Source organism: Amblyraja radiata, chromosome 29 (assembly GCF_010909765.2).
Source record: "Amblyraja radiata isolate CabotCenter1 chromosome 29, sAmbRad1.1.pri, whole genome shotgun sequence".
Lineage (NCBI taxonomy): Eukaryota > Metazoa > Chordata > Chondrichthyes > Rajiformes > Rajidae > Amblyraja > Amblyraja radiata.
The window spans coordinates 31,842,099-31,865,948 of NC_045984.1; the positions used below are offsets into that span (position 1 = coordinate 31,842,099).

Genomic DNA, 23,850 nt, shown 5'->3' on the forward strand with positions numbered 1-23,850 from the left:
CCACAGATGCTGCCTGACCTGCTGAGTTACTCCAGCACTGTGAAACGTCACCTATCCATGTTCTCCACAGATGCTGCCTGACCCGCTGAGTTACTCCAGCACTCTGTGAAACGTCACCTATCCATGTTCTCCACAGATGCTGCCTGGCCCGCTGAGTTACTCCAGCACTTTGTGTTTATCTTGGGTGTGAACCAGCATCTGCAGTTCCGTTCTACACAGGTTCACAGCGAGGTCTCTCTTCTTTCCTCAGTCTCCTCTTCCATCTTGTGCACTTGTATAATGTCAGGATTTTCCTGCTGTCTGTGTTAATGGTGATATTTGTGCTCGGCAGCGGAAGTTCAGAGTTACAAAGAGCAGTTGAAGGAGTGTGACGGAAATCTGAGCAGAAGCATCGAACAAATACAAATGAAGACTGAGGAGATCAACAAGTGCAAACTGGAGAGGTGAGTGACAACAAGGTCCATTTACATGGGATTTGCAGCTGGAGCTCCCTGTCACCTAATACCATAGAGTGATACAGTGTGGAAACAGGCCCTTCAGCCCAACTTGCCCACACCGACCATAGGGTCATAGAGTGATACAGTGTGGAAACTGGCCGTTCAGCCCAACTTGCTCACACCGGCCAACATGTCCCAGCTACACTCGTCCCATCTGTCTGAGTTTGGCCCATGTCGCTCCAAACCTGTCCTATCCATGTACCTGTCTAACTGTTTCTTAAATGTTGGGATAGTCCTTGTGGCTAAAGGGATCAGGGGGTATGGAGAGAAGGCAGGCACAGGATACTGAGTTGGATGATCAGCCATGATCATATTGAATGGCGGTGCAGGCTCGAAGGGCCGAATGGCCTACTCCTGCACCTATTTTCTATGCTTCTATAGTCCCTGCCTCGACTACCGCCTCTGGCAACTCGTCCAACAATGACACCCATCCCATGTCTCTGAAGCAACATGGAGTGACAGAAACTTCAATAAAACGAATATAAAAAGTGAAGTGAATGTGAATGTTTACACCCCAGCGGCATGAACGTTGACCTCTCTAACTTCAGGTTGCACTTGTTCTTTCTCTCTCTCTCTCTCTCCTTCCCCTCTGACTTCCCAGTTCTCCCACTAGTCCTACTGTCTGCGCCCACTTTCTTCCTTTGTCCTACCCCCACCCCTGACATCAGTCCGAAGAAGGGTCTCGACCTGAAACGTCGCCTATTCCTTCGCTCCATAGATGCTGCTTTACCCGCTGAGTTTCCCCAGCATTTTGTGTCTACCTTCGATTTTACCAGCATCTGCAGTCCTTTCTTAAACATTGCCCTAGCAACACCAGTCCCACTTGCCTGCGCTTGGTCCATATCCTTCCATACTCGTCCTATCCATGTACCCGTCTAACTGCTTCTTAAACGATGGGATAGTCCCTGCCTCAACTACCTCCTCTGGCAGCTCGTTCCATACACCCACCACCCTTTGTGTGAAAAGGTTACCCCTCGGATTCCTTCACCTTCAACCTATGTCCTCTGGTCCTCGATTCACCTACTCTGGGTAAGAGACTCTGTGCGTCTACCCGATCTATTCCTCTCATGCTTTTGTAAACCTCTATAAGATCTCCCCTCATCCTCTTGCGCTCCAAGGAATAGAGACCCAGCCTACACAACCTCTCCCTATAGCTCACACCCTCTAGTCCTGGCACCATCCTCGTAAATCTTCTCTGAACCCTTTCAAGCTGGACAACATCTTTCCTATAACATGTTTAAGAAGGAGCCTCAAATGGTGGAAAATCGAAGGTAGACAAAAATGCTGGAGAAACTCAGCATCTATGGAGGCAGCAGCTATGGAGCGAAGGAATAGGTGACGTTTCGGGTCGAGACCCTTACGGGTGAGGCAGCATCTATGGAGCGAAGGAATAGGTGACGTTTCGGGTCGAGACCCGGAAGGGTCTCGACCCGAAACGTCACCTATTCCTTCGCTCCATAGATGCTGCCTCACCCGCTGAGTTTCTCCAGCATTTTTGTCTACCTTTCCACGGTGCCCAGAACGGAACGCGATATTCTAAATGCGGCCTCGCCAACGTCTCATACAACTGCAACATTACCTTTTTTTTCCAGAGAGAATTGTACCCAGCTTCTCCAGGCGTGTAACCATGTGGGCTCTATACACAAGAAACATCCCTGGTGGCTCATGGTCGCCGTCTTCTCCGGCCTGCGACTGTACATTTAGAGGTAAGCATCCTCGTACCCAGCCATTCCCCCTTCCAACAATCACCTCAGAGAGGGTGGCCACAGTGGCGCAGCGGTAGAGTCGCTGCCTTGCAGCGCCGGGCACCCGGGTTCGATCCCGACCACGGGCGCTGTCTGTACTTTGTCTCCCCGTGATCTGCGTGGGTTTTCTCCGAGATCTTCGGTTTCCTCCCACACTCCAAAGACGTGCAGGTTTGTAGGTTAATTGGCTTGGTGTCTATGTACATTGTCCCGTGTGTGTGTGTAGGATAGTGTTATGCCCCTGTCCCACTCAGGAAACCTGAACGGAAACCTCTGAAGCGCGGAAAAAGGCCCTTCAGCCCACCGAGTCCGCAGCTATCCCCGCACACTAATGCCCCTGTGCCACTTAGGAAACCTGAACGTAAACCTCTGGAGACTTTGCGCCCCACCTAAGGTTTCCGTGCGGTTCCCGGAGGTTGCAGGCGGTTGCCGGAGGTTGCAGGTAGTGGAAGCAGGTAGGGATACTGACAAAAACCTCCGGGAACTGCACGGAAATCTTGGGTGGGTCACAAAGTCTCCAGAGGTTTCCATTCAGGTTTCCTAAGTGGCACTGTATCTCTAAACTAAACTAAATTAAACAGTCTTGAGCATCGTCTGAAATGAATACGGGTGTCAAAGGTTATGGGGAGAAGGCAGGAGAATGGGGTTAGATAGAGATAGATCAGCCATGATTGAATGGCGGAGTAGACTCGATGGTCCGATTAGCCTAAAGGGTCTGTCCCACTGTACGAGTCATCCCGACTATTTTTTACTCGTGGACATTCTTCATCAGGATGAAAAAACGTCCCGACTTACCTGATGCCCCCGAGTCCCGATTACCTGATGCCCCGAGTACCTGCGGCTGGCATTACGGGACATCCACGGCCTGCTACGGATTCATTACGGACATTCTGCGAGTTCGAATCAGGGGAAAACTTGTGAATTGTCTTGTACAGTGGGACAGGCCCTTAATTTTGCTCCTATGACTCATGAAAATAATTGAAAAAAACTATTGTCAGACCCGTGGGAAAATTTGAGGAAAGGGTGGGACTAACTAGAACGGGACAAAGCAACACAGACTCTCTGCACAATGTGGACCAAACTCTGCTCCTGTACAGCATGACAACTTTACAACTTTTTGTTTCATTTTTAGGGTCGTCCCTCTGATTGCACCACGAGAACAGTGCAGGATATTTTGGATTCTTCATTTGCTCTCAGCATCGAAAATCGAACTTTGATTCCTCTGTGCTAACTCTGTCCTACTGTCCAAGGTGCATTGGAACCAAATTAGCCAGTATAAGACTCCAAGCTTGACGGGCACTTATTTAAATATTTATGCCTATGTTGGAAATCTAATATAACACTGGAAACTCCCCAAAAGCTGAAAATACTCAGCGTCCATTGAAGATCTGAAGCAGGGTCTTTAACTTGAGATGTTAACTGGTAATTCTTCTGTTAATTAAATCTGTTAAAATGATTAGATTCTTGATTGGTACGGGTGTCAGGGATTATGGGGAGAAGGCAGGAGCATTTCGTTGTACCGATACTCAGTATTTGTGCAATGACATTAAAGTTGAATTGAATTGAAATAGAATGGGGTTAGGAGGGAGAGATAGATCAGCCATGGTGCAGTAGACTTGATGGGCCGAATGGCCTAATTCTACTCCAATCCCTAATGAACTTAACAGAGAGGGTGATGAATTCTCAGCACCAAAGGGGTTAGATAGAAACATAGAAAATAGGTGCGGGAGTAGGCCATTCGGCCCTTCGAGCCTGCACCGCCATTCAATATGATCATGGTTGATCATCCAAACTCAGTATCCCATCCCTGCCTTCTCTCCATACCACCTGATCCCTTGGTTGTGGAGGGTGGGGAGCTGGAAGCAATTACAAAGGAGGAAGATATATTTTTGGGAATCGAGGACCATGGGTTGACACAGTGTGAAACCTTGGCCAGACCAGATAGACACAAAATGCTGGAGTTAACTCAGCGGCTGGAACAGGCAGCATCTCTGGATAGAAGGAATGGGTGACGTTTTGGGTCGAGACCCTTCTTCAGATGCCAGACCAGCCAAGTTCAGACATGATCACGCTGAATGGCAAAGCATTCTCCTTGCTGACGTATATGTTCATGTGTTTCAAATTTTCATCATCTGCAACATTAAAAAAAAAAAAAATTCCATGTGAGATGTGAGCGATTCTTGGATATTAATGGCAACAGGAAAAACTCTGGTTGATGGAATTATTTTATCCTCAGGTTAATAAATTGATTTATATAATGTAAAATGGCGTCAGAATCAATGGTTTGGTGAGGAATTTGTTTGTTACCTGATTTGTAATAAAATTATAACAGTGGAGTATTTATTTTCTACTTTGTTCTTGCTATATGCAACACATATTAAGCCGTCGAGTTGCTGCCGCACAGCGCCAGAGACCTGGGTTCGATCCCGACTGCAGGTGCTGCCTGTGTGGAGTTTTTCCATTCTCCCTGTGACAGCCTGGGTTTGCTCTGGTTTCCTCCCACACTCTGAAGACGTACAGGTTTGCAGGTTAAATTGGCTTTGGTAAAAATTGTAAATTGGCCCCAGCGTGTGTAGGATAGTGCTAGTGCATGGGGTGAGATGCTGGTGGGCGTGGTCCCAGTGGGCCGAAGGGCCTGTTTCCGCGCTGTATCTCTAAACTAAACTGCATATCCTCAAGCCAGAGATACACAGCTGTGAAGTTTAGCGGGCATTTAACATTACCGGTCAGTTTTCCTTGGTTCTGAAATCTCGTGCTTAAGTTTTTTCCCCCCAATGAGTTTAATATGCCCGGTCAGCAAAAGAGATTACCTACGGCCATCACGACTACCTACAACGACATGGCGACCCCACTACCACTGCACCACGAGTTCAAAAGTATCGATTTTCTCCACGCCGACAAATGTTTGCTTGCAGAAAACACTTCAACGTGTTGAAAAATATTCCGCGACCAAACTATGCGGGAACTCCTCTCGACCATGAAGGAGACTCACCAGTGACCACCTACGGCCATGTGTCAACCATGCTGTGAGCTTGTGGCGAGCGCAGACTCTCCTAAACTCACTAATAAGGTCGCCATAGTGGGACCGGCCCTTCACTGTAACACTGATTTCAACAGTCAGGAGTGTGTTATGAAAATGTAAATATAGTACTCTGTAAACAACATAATAACCAGGAGAAAAAGGTTACACACATATATATATACATACACACACACACACACACACACACACACATATAGAGAGAGACACACACACACAGAGAGAGAGACACACACACACAGAGAGTAGAGAGAGACACACACCACAGATGAGAGAGACAGACACACACCAACACACACACAGTATGATAGATAAGAGTACACACACACACATATATATATATAGACACACACACAAACACACATATATATATACACACACACACACACATATATATATATATATATATATATATATATATATATACACACACACACACACACACACACACACACACACACACATATATATATATATACACACACACACATATATATATATATACTAGACCAAGTGCAGACCCGTAGGGTCTGTTTCCCCAACGGCGTTTGCGGGGGGGGGGGGGGGGGGGGGCTGAGGCATCACACTCACATTAACCCCCCCCCAAACACACAGGTGGGGGGAGGGGGGGTGAGAAGAGGGGAGGGAGGGGAGAGGAAGAGGAAAAGGGACAGATTTGGGAGGGAAAGGAGAGCGGGTAGGGGGTGAGAGAGGGGGATGGAGAGAGAGATGTGGGTGAGGGGGGGGGGGATGGGGAGGGAGGGGAGGAGGGAGGGGTAAGAGTGTGGAGGGAGGGGGAAGAGTGTGGAGGGAGGGGGAGAGAGGTGGAGGGAGAGGGGGGAAAGAGTGGGGAGGGATAGTGGGAGGGGGGAGAGGTGGAAGAGTGGGGAGGGTCAGAGGGGTAGGGGGAAGTGGTGGGGGTGGAGAGGGGAGGGAGGGGGAAGTGAGGGGGAGAGAGAGGGGTGGGGGAGGGAAAGGGGTGGTGTGATGGAGAGAAGTGGAAGAGTGGGGAGGGAGGGGTAGGGGAGTGGTGGAAGAGGGACAGAGGGGTAGGGGGAAGTGGGCGGGGGGAGAGAGGGAAGGGGATAGGGTAGAGAGTGAAGGGGGGTGGGGGAGAGAGGGATGGGTGGGAGAGGGAGGGGGGTGATAAGAGGGAAACTTAGAAACATAGAAATCAGGTGCAGGAGTAAGCCATTCGGCCCTTCGAGCCTGCACCTCCAGTCAATATGATCATGGCTGATCATCCAACTCAGTATCCTGTACCTGCCTTCTCTCCATACCCCCTGATCCCTTTAGCCAGAAGGGCCACATCTAACTCCCTCTTAAATATAGCCAATGAACTGGCCTCAACTACCTTCATGGTGGCAGTGAATTCCAGAGATTCACCACTCTCTGTGTGTAAAATGTTTTTCTCATCTCGGTCCTAGAAGATTTCCCCCTTATCCTTAAACTGTGACCCCTTGTTCTGGACTTCCCCAACATCGGTTTCTATAAGATGCGGCATCACACTCACATTAACCACCCCTCAAACACACAGGTGGGGGGAGGGGAGGTGAGAAGAGGGGAGGGTGGGGAGTGGAGGAGGAGGAAACAGGACAGATTTGGGGGGGAAAGGAGAGCGGGGTAGGAGGTGAGAGAGGGGGATGGGGAGAGAGACGTGGGGGAGGGGAGGATGGAGGGAGGGGAAGAGTGGTGGGGGGAGAGAGGGGAAGGAGTGGGGAGAGAGGAGGGGAAGGGGGGAGAGAAGAGGAAGAGTGGGGAGGGAGGAGGAGAGGGGTTGGGGGAGTGATGGAAGACGGACAGAGGGGAAGGGGGCGGGGGAGATACGGAAGGGGGTGGGGTAGAGAGGGAAGGGGGGTGGGGGAGAGAGGGAAGGCGGGTGGGGGAGGGAGAGGGAGAGGGGGGAGAGGAGGGGAGGGAGGGAGGGAGGGAGGGGTAGAGGGTAGCGGGAGTGGTGGAAGAGGGACGGGGGAGTGGTGGACCGAGGGTAGGGAAGGGGTGGGGGAGAGAGGGGAAGGGAAGGGAAGAGAGAGGGGTGGTGGAGGAAGAGGTGTGGGGTAAGGGGAGAGAAGTGGAAGAGTGGGGAGGGAGAGGTAGGGGGTGTGGTGGAAGAGGGACAGAGGGGTAGGGGGAAGGGGGCGGGGCGAGAGAGGGAAGGGGGTGGGGTAGAGAGGGAAGGGGGGTGGGGGAGAGAGGGATGGGAGAGGGAGAGGGGTAAGGAAAGGGAGGGGGGAGGAGAGAAGGGGGAGAGAAGTGGAAGAGTGGGGAGGGAGGGAGGGGTAGCGGGAGTGGTGGAAGAGGGACGGGGGAGTGGTGGAAGAGGAACAGAGGGGTAGGAGGAAGGGGTGGGGGAGAGAGGGAAAGGGAGGGGAAGAGAGAGGGGTGGGGGAGGGAGAGGGGTGGTGTAAGGGGAGAGAAGTGGGAGAGTGGGGAGGGAGCGCTAGTGGGAGTGGTGGAAGAGGGACAGAGGGGTAGGGCGAAGGGGGCGGGGGGAGAGAGGGAAGGGGGTGGGGTAGAGAGGGAAGGGGGGTGGGGGAGAGAGGGATGGGTGGGAGAGGGAGAGGGGTGAGGAGAGGGAAACATAGAAATTAAGTGCAGGAGTAGGCTATTCGGCCCTTTGAGCCTGCACCACCATTCAATATGACCATGGCTGATCATCCAACTCAGTATCTTGTACCTGCCTTCTCTCCATATCCCCTGATCCCTTTGGCCACAAGGGCCACATCTAACTCCCTCTTAAGTTCCGATTGGACATCTGTGAGCATCGGGCATTGTGACATCACACAATGGAACGTTCATCGGGGCTGGGGCTGGTGCTGCTTCTATGGGTGAGAAGCCAGTTTATTTTTGAAATATTGGGGGGGGGGGGGGGATAAGTTTTGATTAAAAACGTGTACTTAAACACGACGAAATGTAATGAGGAGCGGATACTTAGAAAGAAAAGTGAAATCTCTACCGAAATGGAAAAGATGTCGGCGATTCTGCGTCTGGTTTCGGAGTTGCAGTGAATCAAAGGAAGAAAGGCGGCCAGCAGCAGTCCATGTAAATGGCTCCATTCCGATTGGACATCTGCGAGTATTGGGCATTGTGACATCACACGATGGAACGAATCAAAAGGAAGAAAGGCAGTCGGCAGCCGGACGGACGGCAGGCGACAGGCACACAGTTTTATATATTAATAGAATAGATAGATAGAATAGATAGATAGATAGATAGATAGATAGATAGATAGATAGATAGATAGATAGATAGATAGATAGATAGATAGATAGATAGATAGATAGATAGATAGATAGATAGATAGATAGATATCCAGGCGTGGTTTTGGGAATAACAAGAGTTCTAATAAAGTGGAAGCAAGAAAATCTGATTTGAGACCCGTTTTTTTAATAGGTTGTGATATTTTATTATAAAATGAATCAGGTTTAAAAAAAATACACACACACATATTAAATCCATTGCCGCTGAGAGCGTGGACCAGCAATAATTCACACCGCGGCCCCGGGGTGGTCGAAGCTGCCGTCCACCAGTTCTGCTGACACAGCCGCTGGCCCGCGGCCGAACCCCGGACTCAGGTCACCGCCGCCAGAACACCATCCCAGACACCTGGAGTATTGCGTACAGTTTTGGTCTCCTAATCTGAGGAAAGACATTCTTGCCGTAGAGGGAGAACAGAGAAGGCTCACTAGACTGATTCCTGGGATGTCAGGACTTTCATATGAAGAAAGACTGGATAGACTTGGCTTGTCCTCGCTAGAATTTAGAAGATTGAGGGGAGATCTTATAGAAACTTACAAAATTCTTAAGGGGTTGGACCGGCTAGATGCAGGAAGATTGTTCACGATGTTGGGGAAGTCCAGAACAAGGGGTCACAGTTTAAGGATAAGGGGGAAATCTTTTAGGACCGAGATGAGAAAAACATTTTTCACACAGAGAGTGGTGAATCTGTGGAATTCTCTGCCACAGAAGGTAGTTGAGGCCTGTTCATTGGCTATATTTAAGAGGGAGTATGGAGAGAAGGCAGGTACGGGATACTGAGTTGGATGATCAGCCATGATCATATTGAATGGCGGTGCAGGCTCGAAGGGCCGAATGGCCTACTCCTGCACCTATTTTCTATGTTTCTATGAACCCTGTGGTCGGAATCCGCGCGCACGTGATTCTGGGAAGGGTCGTGTTTTCGCCCGGTTTTCAGGTCTCTGCCCTTCAGTCATTATGAGACCACCCTTATGGTCAGTTGTGTTTTCAGTGGCAATTGTCAAGAACGTGATCGATGAATCTCATTTGATTCAAATCAACCGTGTGTTGTCTTGATCCACCAAAACCTATTCCTTTTCTCCAGAGATGCTGTTCGACCCGCTGAGTCACTCCAGCATTGAGTGCCTACCCAAGGTCTCTGCATCTTGGAGTGCCCTGGGCAACAGTACCTGGCAGTGCCATCACTAAGATGGCAGAGATTGGAGGAGGTACTCCACTTACTCCAGCGTTTAGTGTTTAAGAAGGAACTGCAGATGCTGGAAAAAAATCGAAGGTAGACAAAAATGCTGGAGATACTCAGCTGGGGTGAGGCAGCATCTATGGAGTGAAGGAATAGGTGACGTTTCGGGTCGAGACCCGGAAGGGTCTCGACCCGAAATGTCACCTATTCCTTCGCTCCATAGATGCTGCCTCACCCTTAAGGGTCTCGACCCGAAACGTCACCTATTCCTTTGCTCCATAGATGCTGCCTCACCCGCTGAGTTACTCCAGCATTTTTGTCTGCCAGCATTTGTGATAACGGTTGATAGCGTTGGTGAACAGGAATATTAGTTGAAGTTTGCAGCGATTGTAACATTGATGTAACAATGCAGAGGGCAGTGTGATGTGGGTACAAGGGTGGTGGACATGAGGTGTAACGTCTAGAACGGGACAGGCTAGGTAACGGGACCGATATCCGCGGTGGTTCGTTTCCCATTCCGTGCCCCACGCCTCTATGCATTTCCACATCACCGCACCCTTGCCACCCAACCAAGCCTGGCTTGCAGTCTCAATGCCAACTCATTGAACAAGGGCGTGCCAAGGATGCTGGCCATGGCTGAGGTGTCACTGGTCCATTCACACCTCAGCAGAACCGTTCAGGTGGAGCAGAACTGTGGGGAAAGATCTTCACGACAAAGTTGTCTCGAGGGTCACATCTAGAGGATCATCATTCTGTTTATAACCACCAACCACTGCCTTCACTTCAGATAGGAGTTGTCCATCCTTCAAGGTCTGCCTTGGGATTTAAAGGGCACAACAGGATATTCAGACATTTCTATTTTCCTATCATCTAATAACCTCCCTGTCCCTCCCCTCAGCCTGAGGAAGATCCCGACCCAAAACGTCACCCATCCTATCCCTCCAGAGATGCTGCCTGGCCCGCTGAGTTACTGCTCCAGTACTATCCTCAGTGTAAACCAGCATCTGTACCTCCATTCTACACATCCTCCTGATCTTTCATACAACCCTTCTCACATAACCGACCAGGATGTCTACTGACCCGAACTCTCCCAACAAGCTTTGCCGCCAGCCAGCTCCCCATCCTCCCTGCCCACATGCCCCCCACAAATCACCCACCTCTCCCCCTAGTTCAGTTGAGATCAGGGTATGGTCGCGTGTACCGAGGTACAGTGAAAAGCTTTTTGTTGCGTGCTAACCAGTCAGTGGAAAGACAATACATGATTACAATCGAGTCATTTACAGCATTTAGATACATGATAAGGGAAAGCCAGTAAAGTCCGATCAAGGATAGTCCGAGGGTCACCAAAGAGTTAGATAGTAGTTCAGCACCGCTCTCTGGTTGTGGTAGGATGATTCAGTTGCCCGATAACAGCTGGGAAGAAACTGTCCCTGAATCTGGAGGTGTGCGTTCGTTTTCACACTTCTGTACCTCTTGCCCGATGGGAGAGGGGAGTAGAGCGAGTGACCGGGGTGATACTGGTCCTTGATGATGCTGCTGGCCTTGCCGAGGCAGCGTGAGGTGTAGATGGAGTCAATGGAAGTGAGGTTGGTTTGTGTGATGGTCTGGGCTGGGTCCACAAGTCGCCATCCCAAGGATTCCCTCCCCCACAACTCTTTCCACCCCCCCCCCCATTCCTCACTCCCTCCCGAACATCTAGCCCACAGCCCTTCCCCAATCAAACCCATACTATCACTAACTTTACCACACCCATTCTCCACACCCTGTCACCCACCCCCCACACCTCCCCCCTCCCCAACAATCTCTACATCTCACTCCCCCCCCCCCCCCACCACCACCCTCTCCCCAAACCATGATTGAATGGAGTAAACTTGATGGGCCGAATGGCCTAATTCTGCTCCTAGGACATATGAGCCCTGCGCCCACTCACACACCCTCTATCTCCCCCCTACTGTGCATCGGTTGACCCATCAACTTACCATTCCTGTCATGTGGAGCAATACCTAGGCACAAACCCAGGCAACAGCACAAAGTACAAGGCAAAATGAGCCACAAAATGTTATCGTACAGCAATTTCCATGATTGAGTCCGGCAACTTCGTCTGTAAGAAATAAATGCAGGTAATTCTGAATTATCTCCCAATTATTTTAAAATGGAGGTTGAAGAATGGTCTTCCTGAAGCCCAGCTTTGGTCTGGCCTTTAGTGAGCCAAACTCTCAGGGCAATTCCCTCCACATCCCATTACAGGCGACACGGTGACAATATACAATGGGTGCAGGAGTAGGCCATTCGGCCCTTTGAGCCAGCATTCAATGTGATCATGGCTGATCATCCCCAATCAGTAACCCGTTCCTGCCTTCTCCCCATATCCCCTGACTCCGCTATCTTTAAGAGCCCTATCTAGATCTTGAAAGTATCCAGAGAACTGGCCTCCACCGCCCTTTGAGGCAGAGAATTCCGCAGACTCAGAGCAGCGGTAGAGTTGCTGCCTTACGCCACTTACAGCACCGGAGACCCGGGTTCGATCCTGACTACGGGTGCTGTCTGTACAGGGTTCGTATGTTCTCTCTGTGACGGCTTGGGTTGTAGTTTAGAGACACAGCGCGGAAACAGGTCCTTCAGCCCAGAGTCCGCGCCGGCCAGCGATCACCCACCCGTACACTAGCACTATCTCACACACCAGGGACAATTCACAACTTCACATGAGCCAATTAACAGGGATCTGTGTTCAAGAAGGAACTGCAGATGCTGGAAGATCGAAGGTACACAAAATTGCTGGAGAAACTCAGCGGGTGCAGCAGCATCTATGGAGCGAAGGAAATAGGCGATTTTTCGGGCCGAAACCCTTCTTCAGACTGATGGGGGGTGGGGGGGAGAAGGAAAGAAAAGGGGAGGAGGAGGAGCCCGAGGGCGGGCGGATGGGAGGGTGGGAGGAGACAGCTAGAGGGTTGAGGAAGGGGAGGAGACAGCAAGGACTAGCAAAATTGGGAGAACTCAATGTTAATGCCATCCGGACGCAAGGTCCCCAGACGGAATATGAGGTGCTGTTCCTCCAATTTCCGCTGGAATTCATCAATTCCCACGCCCTGCCCGACCAAGCTTCCAACCTCATCGTTCCCCAGCCCCGCACGGCCCCTTTTTACCTTCTCCCCAAAATCCACAAACCCGGCTCTCCCGGCAGACCCATTGTCTCTGCGTGTTCGTGCCCCACCGAACTCATCTCCACATACCTTGACTCCATCCTATCCCCCTTGGTCAAATCCCTCCCCACCTATGTCCTAGACACCTCAGACACTCTCCGCCGCCTCCACGCATTCCACTCTCTGGGCCCTCACCCCCTCATCTTCACCATGGATGTCCGGTCACTCTACACCTCCATCCCCCACCAGGATGGCCTCGGAGCCCTCCGGTTCTTCCTCGACCAGAGGAGCAACCTATACCCAGCCACTGACACTCTCCTCCGCTTAGCGGAGTTGGTCCTCACCCTCAACAACTTTACATTTGACTCCTCCCATTTCCTCCAAACACAAGGCGTAGCTATGGGCACACGCATGGGCCCCAGCTACGCCTGCCTCTTTGTCGGGTACGTTGAACAATCCTTGTTCGAGACGTACCAGGGCCCCATCCCCGACCTCTACCTCCGTTACATTGACGACTGCTTTGGTGCCACCTCCTGCACCTACACACAACTGACCGACTTCATCCACTTCACCACCAACTTCCATCCGGCACTCCAATACACCTGGACCATTTCCGACACTTCCCTACCATTCCTTGACCTCACCAACTCCATCGCAGGGGACAGACTCCTGACCGACATACATTACAAACCCACTGACTCACATGGCTATCTGGACTACACGTCTTCCCACCCTGCCCCCTGTAAAGACTCCATCCCCTACTCCCAATTCCTCCGCCTACGCCGCATCTGTTCCCAGGATGAGACATTCCATACCAGGGCATCGGAAATGTCCTCGTTCTTCAGGGAACGGGGATTCCCCTCCGCCACCATAGATGAAGCTCACACCAGGGTCTCATCCATACCCCGTAACACTGCTCTCTCTCCCCATCCCCGCACTCGCAACAAGGGCAGAGTCCCTCTGGTCCTCACCTTTCACCCCACCAGCCGGCAATACAACACATAATCCTCCGCCATTTCCGCCACCTCCAACGTGACCCCACCACTCGCCACATCTTCCCATCTCCCCCCATGTCTGCCTTCCGCAAAGACCGCTCCCTCCGCAACTCCCTCGTCAATTCTTCCCTTCCCTCCCGCACCACCCCCTCCCCGGGCACTTTCCGTTGCAACCGCAAGAAATGCAACACCTGTCCCTTCACCTCCCCCCTCGACTCCATTCAAGGACCCAAGCAGTCGTTCCAGGTGCGACAAAGGTTCACCTGTATCTCCTCCAACCTCATCTACTGCATCCGCTGCTCTAGATGTCAGCTGATTTACATCGGGGAGACTAAGCGGAGGTTGAGCGATCGTTTCGCCGAACACCTCCGCTCAGTCCGCAATAACCAACCTGACCTCCCGGTGGCTCAGCACTTCAACTCCCCCTCCCATTCCCAATCCGACCTCTCTGTCCTGGGTCTCCTCCATTGCCAGAGTGAGCACCAGCGGAAATTGGAGGAACAGCACCTCATATTCCGTCTGGGGACCTTGCGTCCGGATGGCATTAACATTGAGTTCTCCCAATTTTGCTAGTCCTTGCTGTCTCCTCCCCTTCCTCAACCCTCTAGCTGTCTCCTCCCACCCTCCCATCCGCCCGCCCTCGGGCTCCTCCTCCTCCCCTTTTCCTTCCTTCTCCCCCCCACCCCCCATCAGTCTGAAGAAGGGTTTCGGCCCGAAACGTCGCCTATTTCCTTCACTCCATAGATGCTGCTGCACCCGCTGAGTTTCTCCAGCAATTTTGTGTAACAGGGATCTGTGTTGGGTCCACTGTTGTTTGTCATGTACATCAATGATCTGGATGATGGTGTGGTAAATTGGATTAGTAAGTATGCAGATGATACTAAGATAGGTGGGGTTGTGGATAATGAAGTAGATTTTCAAAGTCTACAGAGAGATTTATGCCAGTTGGAAGAGTGGGCTGAAAGATGGCAGATGGAGTTTAATGCTGATAAGTGTGAGGTGCTACATCTTGGCAGGACAAATCAAAATAGGACGTACATGGTAAATGGTAGGGAATTGAAGAATGCAGGTGAACAGAGGGATCTGGGAATAACTGTGCACAGTTCCCTGAAAGTGGAATCTCATGTAGATAGGGTGGTAAAGAAAGCTTTTGGTGTGCTGGCCTTTATAAATCAGAGCATTGAGTATAGAAGTTGGGATGTAATGTTAAAATTGTACAAGGCATTGGTGAGGCCAATTCTGGAGTATGGTGCACAATTTTGGTCGCCTAATTATAGGAAGGATGTCAACAAAATAGAGAGAGTACAGAGGAGATTTACTAGAATGTTGCCTGGGTTTCAGCAACTAAGTTACAGAGAGAGGTTGAACAAGTTAGGGCTTTATTCTTTGGAGCGCAGAAGGTTAAGGGGGGACTTGATAGAGGTCTTTAAAATGATGAGAGGGATAGACAGAGTTGACGTGGATAAGCTTTTCCCACTGAGAGTAGGGAAGATTCAAACAAGGGGACATGACTTGAGAATTAAGGGGCTGAAGTTTAGGGGTAACATGAGGGGGAACTTCTTTACTCAGAGAGTGATGGCTGTGTGGAATGAGCTTCCAGTGAAGGTGGTGGAGGCAGGTTCGTTTTTATCATTTAAAAATAAATTGGATACTTATATGGACGGGAAAGGAATGGAGGGTTATGGTCTGAGTGCAGGTAGATGGGACTAAGGGAGAATACGTGTTCGGCACGGACTAGAAGGGTCGAGATGGCCTGTTTCCGTGCTGTAATTGTTATATGGTTATATGATTAACCTGCACATCCCTGGGATGTTTGAGGAAACTGGAGCTTCCTGAGAAAACCCCACGATGGTCACGGGAAGAACATACAAACACTGTACATACAGCACCCATGGTCAGCATCAGCATCAAACCCGGGTCTCTGGCGCTGTAAGGCAGCAACTCTACTGCTGTGCCACCATGCTGCCCTCGTGCTCCAGTTTCCTCCCACATTCCAAACACTTGCAGGATTGTAGGTTAATTGGCTTCGGTAAATTGTCCCGAGTGTGTGGGATAGAACTGGTGTACGGGTGATCAAAGGTATTTAATTGTACCCAAAGTCAAATTCTATTTCATACAGACACAAGTACTTACAGAGAATACTCAAGTTTTGAGTTTTGGCCTTTGTAGTATTCCAAACTGTGCTCCAATCCTTGCACCAGTTCGCCGTGCTTCCCGCTCTCAGTCCGACACCCATGAAGATCATCTATCAAGAGAAGAGTATAAAGATTGTGGATTTGTAGAGAAAGGATGGAGCTTCTTTGAACTGAAACTTTGCTCCCAGGATATTTCAGCTTCCTGATGAGTTTTAAAACATATTAGCCCCCTCCCGAAGTGCGGGTGTCAAGGGGTCACAGGGAGAAGGCACGAGAATGGGGCTGAGAGGGAGAAATAGATCAGCCACGATTGAATGGCAGAGTAGATTTAAAGTCATAAGTGATAGGAGTAGAATTGGGTCATTCGGCCCATCAAGTCTACTCCACCATTCAATCATGGCTGATCTATCTCTCGCTCCTAACCCCATTCTCCTACCTTCTCCCTATAATCTCTGACACCCGTACTGATCAAGAATCTCTCTCAAAATATTCACTGACTTGGCCTCCACAACCGTCCACAGATTCACCACCCTCTAACTAAAGATGGCCTCATTCTGCTCCTATCACTAATTAACTTATGACCCCCTTCTCCAACTCACCGGCTTAGCATTGAATTTTATTCAACATATACATTTCTCTCTAATACTTAGTAACATTCTCCAAGGCGCTATGCAAATGCAATTGTTGTTGAACTGACCTTGCATATTGTCAATCTCGGACTGCAAGTCCTGGTTCTGATCTTGCAGTTTTTTGATCATCTCATTCTGAGTAGACATCTGTTTAAAAGGACACAAGAAAATACTGAAATGTAAAAAATATGACTTTGCTTAAAGCGTTTCTCTGGATCCTTTGTAAGAGTTCAGTTTCTTCCCACCTGTTATCAGGTAACTGACCCATCCCACCAACAACTGGAGAGCGGTCCTGAACTACCATCTACCTCATTGGAGACCCTTGGACTACCTTATAATCGGACTTTACTGGCTTTCTCTTGCACTAAACGTTATTCCCTTATCGTGCATCTGTACACTGTGGACGTCCCGATTGTAATCACGTGTTGTCTTCCCGCTGACTGGTTAGCACGCAACAAAAGCTTTTCACTGTGACAATAAAACCTCAAACTCCAAAGACGTGCAGGTTTGTTGGTTAATTGGCTTGGCATCATTGTAAATTGTCCCTAGTGTGTGTAAGATAGTGTTAGTGTGCGGGGATCGCTGGTCGGTGCGGACTCGGTGTGGCTCCCACACTACTGCCCAATAGTGTAACACTACTTCACTAGTGTCCAGTCACTGCCTTTTCCCCGCAGCTCCTCTATCAGCAGCCCCATTTCCCGCAACCTTCCCTCGCTGCCCCGCTACCTCCTTCCGTAGGTTTGAGTTTTGGACTTCATTGTTTTCCAAACTGCGCTCCAATCCTTGCACCCGTTCCACGTGCTTCACGCTCGCAGTCCGCCAGCGATGAAGATCGCCTATCAAAAGAAGAATTTGAAGATTGTGGATTTGGAGAGAAAGGATGGAGCATCTTTGAGCTGAAACTTTGCTCCCTGGATATTTCAGCTTCCTGATGAGTTTTAAAACATACTATCCCCTTGCGAAGGGCCCGGCTCACGCTGTATGACCCCATCTATGACCTTCTTGTGTCAGCTGTGATAATTGTGCGGGTGTCAAGGGGTCACGGGGAGAAGGCAGGAGAATGGGGCTGAGAGGGAGAGATAGATCAGCCACGATTGAATGGCAGAGTAGACTTAAGGTCATACGTGATAGAAGTAGAATTAGGCCATTCGGCCCATCAAGTCCACTCCACCATTCAATTATGGCTGATCTATTTCTCCCTCCTAACCCCATTCTCCTGCCTTCTCCCCATAACCTCTGACACCCGTACTGATCAAGAATCTATCTCTCTGTCTTAAAAATATCCACTGACTTTCCCTCCACAGCTGTCTGTGGCAAAGAATTCCACAGATTCACCACCCTCTACCTAAAGATGGGCTCATTCAGCTCCTATCACTAATTGGGCCCCGCGCTAAATCCAAAGTCTGCTCTAGGATATTTGGAGTAATCTACTCTCGGCTCGGGTAGATCTACCTCGGGTGGAGGGGGAAGAAAGGGGTAGACGAGGAGGGGGGTGTGAGGGGGAATGGAGAAGGGGGAGGTGGGTCGTTCCTTCGTGGTCCCGGGGCAGCGTTCCCGCCCCTCCAGTCGCCGTGCTTCACACACACAGCCCCGGCTCCACCCCTCTCTCTCCCCCCGGGGACACGCGGTGACCAATACAGGGAGGGCCGAGCTGGGGATTGGAGCAACGTTTACAAATCTCGGCCTCGGCTCACACGCGTCCACCCGAACCCCGGCATCTGCTCCTGCCACCGACCCTCTCCCTCCCTTCTCTCCTTCCTCTCTCTTTTCCCTTCTCTCCTTCCCACACACACACACACACAACGCACAGACAACTAACACACACACACAACTAAGACCCACACACACACACACACAACTAAGTTAGGATGGGGTAGAAGCCCAAAGGGTAGGATGGGGCTGAAGCCCAAAATTTAATGCCTGAACTGGTTTTTCGCCAATTGTTATTGGTTTTCCAGGATCTAGTTAATTAATTATTTTTTCATTTCAGTCACTAAAACAAGTGGCATTGTAACTGTGTACTTTTCAGAGGTATGCAATTTTATATTAAATATTTAATATTATATTAAAATGTAGCTTAGATCTGTTTGGTCCATTAAGTCGCAGGCACTTTTTAAGCGCACATTTTGATTACTTTCCAATCTACCATATAGATATAACGCCTATAAAATACTTTATTTGTATTTCTATGATTCTACAGACCTCGGCTGGGAACCTGGGGCTCACCAAAATTGTTCCCAATTGGGCCCCGCACCTCCTAAGGCCAGCCCTGAACTTATGAGCCGACTCACGCGTCAACTTTTATTCCATATATACATTTCTCTCTAGTACTTAGTAACATTTGCAATTGTTGTTGAACTGACCTTGCATTTTGTCAATCTCGGACTGCAAGTCCCGGTTCTGATCTTGCAGTTTTTTGATCACCTCATTCTGAGCAGACATCTGTTTAAAAAGACACAAGAAAATACTGAAAAGTAAAAAATATGACTTTGCTTAAAGTATTTATCTGGATCCTTTGTAAGAGTTCAGTTTCTTCCCAGCTGTTATCAGGTAACTGACCCATCCCACCAACAACTGGAGAGCGGTCCTGAACTACCATCTACCTCATTGGAGACCCTTGGACTAGCTTATAATCGGACTTTACTGGCTTTCTCTTGCACTAAACGTTATTCCCTTATCATGTATCTGTACACTGTGGGCGGCTCGATTGTAATCACGTGTTGTCTTCCCGCTGACTGGTTAGCACGCAACAAAAGCTTTTCACTGTGACAATAAAACCTCAAACTCCAAAGACGTGCAGGTTTGTTGGTTAATTGGCTTGGCATCATTGTAAATTGTCCCTAGTGTGTGTAGGATAGTGTTAGTGTGCGGGGATCGCTGGTCGGTGCGGCTCCCTCACTACTGTCCATTAGTGCAACGCTCTAGTATCTTTGTTCACTATTGTCCATCAGTGTAGCGCTCCTCTAGTATCTGCTCACTACTGTCCATTAGTGCAACGCTCCTCTAGTATCTTTGTTCACTACTGTCCATTAGTGCAACGCTCCTCTAGTATCTTTGTTCACTATTGTCCATTAGTGTAGCGCTCCTCTGGTATCTACTAATTGTCCATTAGTGTAGCACTACTGTCCATTAGTGCGACTAGGAAAAGGGGAGATGCAGCGAGACCTGGGTGTCATGGTACACCAGTCATTGAAAGTAGGCATGCAGGTGCAGCAGGCAGTGAAGAAAGCGAATGGTATGTTAGCTTTCATAGCAAAAGGATTTGAGTATAGGAGCAGGGAGGTTGTACATGGTCTTGGTGAGACCACACCTGGAGTATTGCGTACAGTTTTGGTCTCCAAATCTGAGGAAGGACATTATTGCCATAGAGGGAGTGCAGAGATGGTTCACCAGACTGATTCCTGGGATGTCAGGACTGTCTTATGAAGAAAGACTGGATAGACTTGGTTTATACTCTCTAGAATTTAGGAGATTGAGAGGGGATCTTATAGAAACTTACAAAATTCTTAAGGGGTTGGACAGGCTAGATGCAGGAAGATTGCTCCCGATGTTGGGGAAGTCCAGGACAAGGGGTCACAGCTTAAGGATAAGGGGGAAATCCTTTAAAACCGAGATGAGAAGAACATTTTTTCACACAGAGAGTGGTGAATCTCTGGAACTCTCTGCCACAGAGGGTAGTCGAGGCCAGTTCATTGGCTATATTTAAGAGGGAGTTAGATGTGGCCCTTGTGGCTAAGGGGATCAGAGGGTATGGAGAGAAGGCAGGTACGGGATACTGAGTTGGATGATCAGCCATGATCATATTGAATGGCGGTGCAGGCTCGAAGGGCCGAATGGCCTAATTTCTATGTTTCTATGCTCCTAGTATCTTTGTTCACTATTGTCCATTAGTGTAACGCTCCATCGCCGCTTTTTCCCCGCAACTCCGCTACCTCTTTCCGCAGTTTGTCCAGCGCTCCGGACCCGGGCTGGCGATGCTGCTGCTGCTGCTGCCCGCCCTGGACAAGGACGTAGAGGAACAGGAGGCAGAGGCAGAGGCCCAGGCAGATGCCGAACAGCGACCACGGTCGCTGGAGCAGGTGAGAGACCCGAACTATCCACATTCTTCTAACCGCCGGCTGCGTCCTTCAGCAACAGACCGTGTGCTGAGCCGCGGGAGTTTGGTGGCGGTCCGCATCAAACATCCTATAGCGGAGCAAGATAGACCACTCCTGCTAAATGCAATGGGCTGGCGTGTAGTATGCAATGGAACGGAACATGAGCCTTTTTTCATCCATTTCCGTAACCCGACCCGACTCGCAGTGTAGTTAACGTTGCGGGGGAACGGTTTGTGTGGGTTAGATTCATCATTCTGTTAATTCTTGTTAAAGAATAAAATGTTTATAAATTTTGACTGGTAATTTTCTTTTTTAATCATTTCTTTTTAAATGGTTCATATGCTGTGTTTGTGTTGATTTTGTATTACACTTACACTCTGTAATTCATTCATCTAATCACACTGTTCACAACTGCAGTATTTGGGAATATAATAGTGGGGTTATCTAAATTAAGTATTTCACAAAATTAAATTTGTTTAAGTAAGATTTACAAATGATGTATAACTTAAGGATGGACTTATTCAGCGAGCATACAACTGATTAGATTGTGCTGGAAAGAACACACATACATGAATGTGATGTACATAGATATATATAATAATATAACACACACATTTACATTTCTTCCAATTTTTATATCCAATGACGAACTTTATTTCAGACTAGACAAGGGACAACATTAAATTAAAAAACATTGTAAATCTCCCCACAACTTCACTTTGTAAAATGTAAAAATTGTACAGTATAAAATTGTCCCGTGTTGAGTGATGCTCTCGCGAGAGCTTTTCCGCGTACTACATATAGATCCAGATCCAGTTCCAGGGGAGACAAGGTAGGCAGTGCCGACCCTGACTAAAATTATAAAAAGGTAATTATTTAAGAAAATAGTAAAGATTTCTTATTCATTTACTAAATTCAGTATTTATTATAAAATGGTTATTATTTTAATAATCGATCTTAGGTGGGCTTAGTCGGGTTCGATCCCGACTCCAGGCGCTGTCTGTACAGAGTTTGTACGTTCTCCTCGTGATTGAATGGCGAAGTAGATTCGATGGGCCAAATGGCCTAATTCTACTCCTATAGGTGATGGAAACATGTTCCCAAACATTGTCGGGGGAAGTCCAGAACCAGGGGTCACACAGTTTCAGAATAAGAAGTAAGCCATTTAGAACTGAGATGAGGAAAGACTTTTTCACCCAGAGAGTTGTGAATCTGTGGAATTCTCTGCCTCAGAAGGAAGTGGAGGCCAATTCACTGGATGCTTTCAAAAGAGAGTTAGGCAGTAACTCTACCGCTGCCCTTCTGTGCCGCTCATGTTACATCTAATGTTAATATTTTTCGCTTGCATTGACCCCTGAACTGTCAGCTCAGATTTTAAATCCTCGCCACTGTGTTCATATCATTCCCCCTCTGTATCAATAATCTTTAGTTGAGTATATTGTCACATGTACCGAGGTACAGTGAAAAGCTATATATGTTGCGTGCTACACAGACAAAGGAAAGACTACATGTGATTATACATGATCTGACGAAGGGTCTCGACCCGAAACGTCACCCATTCCTTTTCTCCAGAGATGCTGCCTGTCCCGCTCAGTTACTCCAGCATCTTGTGTCTATCTTCGGTTTTAACCGGCATCTGCAGTTCCTTCCCACACATGATTACAATCAAGCTGTCCACAGTGTACAGATAAACAACAAAGAGTACAACATTTAGTGCAAGATAAAGTCCGGTTAAAGATATTTCAAAGGTCTCCAATGATGTAGATGGGATTTTTTGCTTCACCATTCTGTTGAAGATCATCATTCTGTTTATAACCACCAACCACTGCCTTCCCTTCAGACAGAAGTTGTCCAACCTTCAAGGTCTGCCTTGGGATTTAAAGGGCACAACAGGATATTCAGACATTTCTATTTTCCTATCATCTAATATCCTCCCTGTCCCTCCTCTCAGTCTGAGGAAGGTCCCGACCCGAAACGTCACCCATACTATCCCCCCCAGAGATGCTGCCTGGCCCGCTGAGTTACTGCTCCAGCACTATCCTCAGTGTAAACCAGCATCTGTACCTCCATTCTACACATCCTCCTGATCTTTCATACAACCCTTCTCACATAACCGACCAGGATGTCTACTGACCCGAACTCTCCCAACAAGCTTTGCCGACAGCCAGCTCCCCATCCCCCCTGCCCACATGCCCCCCACAAATCACCCACCTCTCCCCCTAGTTCAGTTCAGTTCAGTTCAGTGTATGGTCGCGTGTACTGAGGTACAGTGAAACGCTTTATGTTGCGTGCGCTCAGTCAGTGGAAAGATAATACATGATTACAATCGAGCCATTTACAGCATATAGATACATGGTAAGGGAATAACATTTAGTGCAAGGTAAAGCCAGTAAAGTCCGATCAAGGATAGTCCGAGGGTCACCAAAGAGGTAGATAGTAGTTCAGGACCGCTCTCTGGTTGTGGTAGGATGATTCAGTTGCCTGATAACAGCTGGGAAGAAACTGTCCCTGAATCTGGAGGTGTGCGTTCGTTTTCACACTTCTGTACCTCTTGCCTGATGGGGGAGGGGAGAAGAGGGAGTGACCGGGGTGAGACTGGTCCTTGATGATGCTGCTGGCCTTGCCGAGGCAGCGTGAGGTGTAGATGGAGTCGATGGAAGGGAGGTTGGTTTGTGTGATGGTCTGGGCTGCGTCCACAAGTCGCCATCACAAGGATTCCCTCCCCCCACAACTCTTTCCACCAACCCCCCCCCCCCCATTCCTCACTCCCTCCCGAACATCTAGCCCACAGCCCTTCCCCAATCAAACCCATACTATCACTAACTTTACCACACCCATTCCCCACACCTTGTCACCCACCCCCATACCTCCCCCCTCCCCAACAATCTCTACATCTCACTCCCCCCCCCCCCCACCACCACCCTCTCCCCAAACCATGATTGAATGGAGTAAACTTGATGGGCCGAATGGCCTAATTCTGCTCCTAGGACATATGAGCCCTGCGCCCACCCACACACCCTCTATCTCCCCCCTACTGTGCATTGGTTGACCCATCAACTTACCATTCCTGTCATGTGGAGCAATAGCCTAGGCACAAACCCAGGCAACAGCACAAAGTACAAGGCAAAATGAGC

General features: G+C 49.1%; 1 long non-coding RNA gene across 1 annotated transcript; it reads left to right on the forward strand.

Annotated features, from left to right (window-relative positions):
• The first annotated feature begins 345 nt into the window (after positions 1-345).
• On the forward strand, positions 346-3,734 carry LOC116989623. The gene is made up of 3 exons (XR_004416275.1): positions 346-443; positions 2,090-2,203; positions 3,375-3,734. It is a non-coding gene; the product is annotated as an uncharacterized LOC116989623 (long non-coding RNA).
• The last annotated feature ends 20,116 nt before the right edge of the window (positions 3,735-23,850 follow it).